This window comes from Aplysia californica, unplaced genomic scaffold (assembly GCF_000002075.1).
Source record: "Aplysia californica isolate F4 #8 unplaced genomic scaffold, AplCal3.0 scaffold00012, whole genome shotgun sequence".
NCBI classification, from domain to species: domain Eukaryota; kingdom Metazoa; phylum Mollusca; class Gastropoda; order Aplysiida; family Aplysiidae; genus Aplysia; species Aplysia californica.
In genome coordinates, this window is record NW_004797282.1 from 1,224,978 (window position 1) to 1,229,956 (window position 4,979).

Below are 4,979 nucleotides of genomic sequence, written 5' to 3' on the forward strand. Positions count from 1 at the left end.
CACACACACACACACACACACACACACACACACACACACACACACACACACCCTCTCTTACACACATACTCACACACACAGACAGACACACGCATGTATGCTCTCTTCAATCGAAGAACAACACAAGCAGTCTACGACATTTTATTCCGGCACACCGGAATTTTTACCAACACGTTTTACCAAAAAAATGTTCTGGCTCGTTCTGAGACACACAACGCCCAAACGCCAACAGAAGGTCATTGTGTTTTATCTTTCAATTGGAAGAGCTCATAGCTGAAAATAGAACGATCATTTGTGAGCATGACTCATAAAATGTTCATTCTTCTTGCAAAAATAACGATGAGTCTGTCTAGTTTTATTACGTTTGCTTTGACATTTTTGATTGATTAAACCACATTCAGATAGACAAGGCATTTCACCACCTCAGAGGTTTCTTTTCTTTACAAACTCTCTGAGTTTTAAACTGGTTTCCTTCCTAGCGCTAATGCGTCTCTCTACCCGAATGCCCTATTTATCTCTCAGTTTTTATTCTCTCCCTTTTTCAACAGGAGCCACTTCATCTTCTTGCTTTAGGTAATTCTTCGCTGGGCCTCGAATGGAGCTTCCTTCTTCCAGCTTCTTGGCTTTTCTCTTTCCTGTCTGCGAGGCTTTTTTCAAAAGCATAACCCCTCGTCCCACGCGTTGCTAGAGTTTTTTGAAAGAACAGTTTGGCATATCCAATGACCTGCCAGCATTTTGTTTGCAGATAACGTCATAACAATCGTCTGACAGGCTAAAGATTAATAATTGCATTGCACCCAAGGAGTTCGAAGCAAATGGAGAGACATAGTCAAAATTCAGCATTAAGAATTCTGGACTCTACCATCGTTTTCTTCCTGGCGTTATCTTACTTGTCAAAGTTTTTGTTTTTCTGAATTGTCTCCCATTTTTGGGGGTGTGTTTGATCATGGGCCAAGGTTTGAATAGATGTCTACAATTATCTTTTGGCACATTTCAGTTTCTCCTTTTAATGAGGTAAGATTATTCAAGACCGAGAGCAAAAAATACGCGACTTTTAAAAACAGTTTTAGTAAGAGTTTTACCGCACTTGCAACACAATAAGGTCATATAAGTGGCGAAGATTAGAGGTGTTACAAAAGAGTAACAAATGCAAAAGGAGGGGAGAAAAAGACGATAGACGTTTGATAGGAAAGAAGAAGCTAACCACACCAGAGCAGCCGCCAACCACCCACATACACGACTGTACATTTCTGATAGAAGGCAAATTATGGAGAGTGAAAAAAAATCACGAAATTATTTTCAACAACTTAAATCTTTAAAAAAAGAAGAAAAAATATATATCCTAAGCAGGGGAATTCGAACCGGAGTCGTCCACAGAACAGTTGGGTGGCATCTACAAGATTGAATGTAAGTCCAAGTGCTCAACTAAAGATACCCGAAATCTACGTGTGAGTGCGTTACTCATCTATCTGCCACTTTATGAATGAACATTTCATTTCTGATGATGATGATGATGATGATGATGATGATGATGATGATGATGATGATGATGATGATGATGATGATGATGATATTTATTTAGCACCTGTTCCCCTATTTGGCTCAAAGTGCTTTATACCAATAATGAAACTGGTTATTCAAACGACATTCGTCGAGCTCATAAATTCAATTATTCGTATTCCTCTAAAACACACGCTAGCATACACTGACTGTCATATACATACACACACAAACAAACACACACACACACACACATACACACACACACACACACACACACACACACACCGTCTCTCACATACACAAAGACGTAAGCATTCCGGTGAGTACACATTCTCTTAATCATCATTATACTATACATCTTATTAACAGACTCTAAAAAGCTTGTAAAAGGATTTGTATGCTGTGACATTCTTTTTCTAAGCTTAATTAAGGAGAAAGCCAATTTAGAAAAAAAAAAGGACACGGCTTTTAAGAAAATGTTTAAGAGTTGCATTTTAGTACGTCAACACGCATTCCGTTTTAACATAATGGCGTTTAGTTGTAACCTCTTCTCTTCGCTTTTCTCTGTTATCCTAATTAGAACCCCTTGGAGCCTGGAATCGGATGCAACTACCAAGACAGAATCCCCAGCATACTGTTACTGTTAGTTGTGCATCATTATCGTGGCCGCGCAACTTGACACATTCCTTCCACATCCCTGATCTAACGTAGTATCATTTCGTTGTATAAATTAAAGAGAGACCCGGAGAAGAAATGCAACATTTTTGTATTCCCCTTCGGACTGACCTGTATTTGCTGAGCTCCTCATCGATCCTGATAGCTGCTTTTTGTTCCAAATTAAAGTTTCTTAAGATTCTCATGTCTTTTCCATCTATGTTCAGGTCTGGCAGGATGTTGAATGTTTCTTTCTATCTCATTTTGTCAAATGCTTTAGAGTAGTCGATCACGCGGAGATAAAGGTGTTTCTAGACCTCAACTACTGATCTTTCCATGAGCATCTTTAAGGCGAAACTGGAATTTCAGGCACTTTTGTCAGCAACACTTTTAAAAAACAAAATAGCAACTTTGACACTACAATGTTCTTATTTTGCACAAATTCTAGACAACCCTTTCGTTTACAACAAGTGCCGTAAGTCAATCTCCTTTTCCTCCCTTTATCATTACACGACCGCCCAGGTAAAACAGCTCCCCTCCCTCCCCGACCCACCTGACCCTTTCTTTACATTAAAAAAAAAACGAAAAAAAGAAAAAGCCTGCAAAAATTCACGTAGGATGCCAACCTTAAATTTGCTTTCGAGATTCTGGCAAGATTTGCAACCACTACTTCCTGTCTAGACTTCTTTGAATACAGCTGTGGATGACAGTGTGATATAAAGTGAGGAACCCTGTTCAAGCCATCTTGTTTTCCCGCATATGCACCAGTTCCGCACCCCCCCCCCCCCACACACACACACTCTCTCTCTCTCTCTCTCAAACACACACACACACTTTTTCCCTGTTTCTCATTAAACACCTTTGGAAAAAACAACCCAAAACAGCACCACACCCCCAAGAAAATACACAAAAAAACAACCAAACAAACAAACAAACAAAAAACAAAAACAAAGCCAAAAGCCAACCACAAAACAAATACAAAACAAAAATAAACAAACCGCAAACCTACAGAATAAGGATAAAGAGGAAATAAAACATTACCTCTCCTACCCATCCCCTAAAAAACCCCAAAACAATAACAAAAACCAAAACAAAAACCAACCCCCCCCAAAAAACAACAACCCAACCCCAAACAAACAAAAAAAGCTCAACACTACACAACAAAAAGGCGTATAAAGTTTAGCTTTATTACGTTTACATATTAAAAAAAACCCACATAGATTTCTATATCTAAAAACAACAGCCTTGAGGGCTGCGCTATGCAGTTATCTCTCACTGGATCACTAGGTTCAGTCCCCTTCCCCCTCATCCTCACCCAGATAATAGCTTGTGGCGCCCGGCGTTCTCATCAGGACCGCAACTTGAAGGTCTTCTTACCTGAGCCGCCAGCTAAATTAACACTGAGCGTACATATAATTACCAGTTGCAAAAAGAGGAATTTCCCCGTCTTGCCTCAGCGAATCCGTTCTCTCTGGGCTGGTAATAACGCCCGCGCTGGCGTCAACAGACGATGAGCCAAAACTGTCGTCACAGAGATGTATGTGATGGGTTCTTATTTCAAACCAAAAGAAAGTTACTTTGTCAGCTGATGTCGACGCCAACTAGAACAATAAACGGATGTCCTCGAAAGATGGGGTTAAGGGTGACGTGACCTGTTTTGGAATTTTGACTTCGTTTTTTGCATTTTCATTTTCTCTCGCACTCTATTCAGCCTCTTTGCAGTTTATAAACAACTGGGGCCTCAGTAACACTTTCGTTACGAGGTTGGCGGTTTAAAAAACAATCTAGAAAGGAATGAGGTTTGCAGAGGATTTCAACCTGATCTCTACACATACAACATGTGGCTTACCATAATGAGAGATAATTTCAATCTCAAAGAATCAAAATCGTTAGGTACAACATTCGCAGGCTATAATGAACTTGCATCTGTTACAGTGGGCGTGAAAGGTTTGGGATTGACGAGTTATTGAAATAAAGGACAACTAAGGAAGCAGAACCAGGCATTAAGTAAAATACATCAGCATTATTAACTAATACCCATGGCTTATTTCAACTTTTGTATGTTCAATTGCAGACTTCTAAAGTTGTTTATGTAAACACGATTTTAAAGAAATAATAAAGTAAGGCCTAATGCTCAGACAGCACTTAAACTTCGTCCACTTAGGTGTGTATAAAAAGCACCCCCCCCCCCGACGAACGATGAGTAAAACAAAACAAATAAAAAAAATTAAAAAAACAACAACAAACAAACAAACAAACCCCAAAACAAAGACAAATCAAATTTAAAAAATAACTCTACTCGACCAGGATGGAAATTGTGTTAAACGGTATTATTTTTTTTCTTTAGAGTAGGAATAATCAGAACACATTCTCCTGGGATCATCTCGCTGGTAAAAATGGTTGCTTATGATAAAAAATGCCAAGGCAGCGTGAGGTCGTTCCTCCTTACACAAAATTTCTTCCGGTAATTTAAACGGATAGCATCACTCTTTGGCAGAAAAAGAAGCACGAACTTTCAGAAAAAGTAAATGAAAAGCCATTTTTTTAACTACAACGAGCCTTGAACGCTAAAAAGAATGGATCAAAGGTGTACGTTTATGTTTGAAAGGATTTGGATTCGTTTCACTTTCAAAAGAAGCTAATTTTTGTGCAATAATCAGCTGTGTTCTTTGTCTATAAAGCCAGCCGACGACAAGTTAGATACAAGAGTCTTGTGGTGTCTTCTTCTGTCTGTTTATTGTTGGTAATCTTCTTGCTTTTGCACCTTTTTATGCAACTTCCATCCCCCCCCCCTTTAAAATAATACACACATGTGATACACA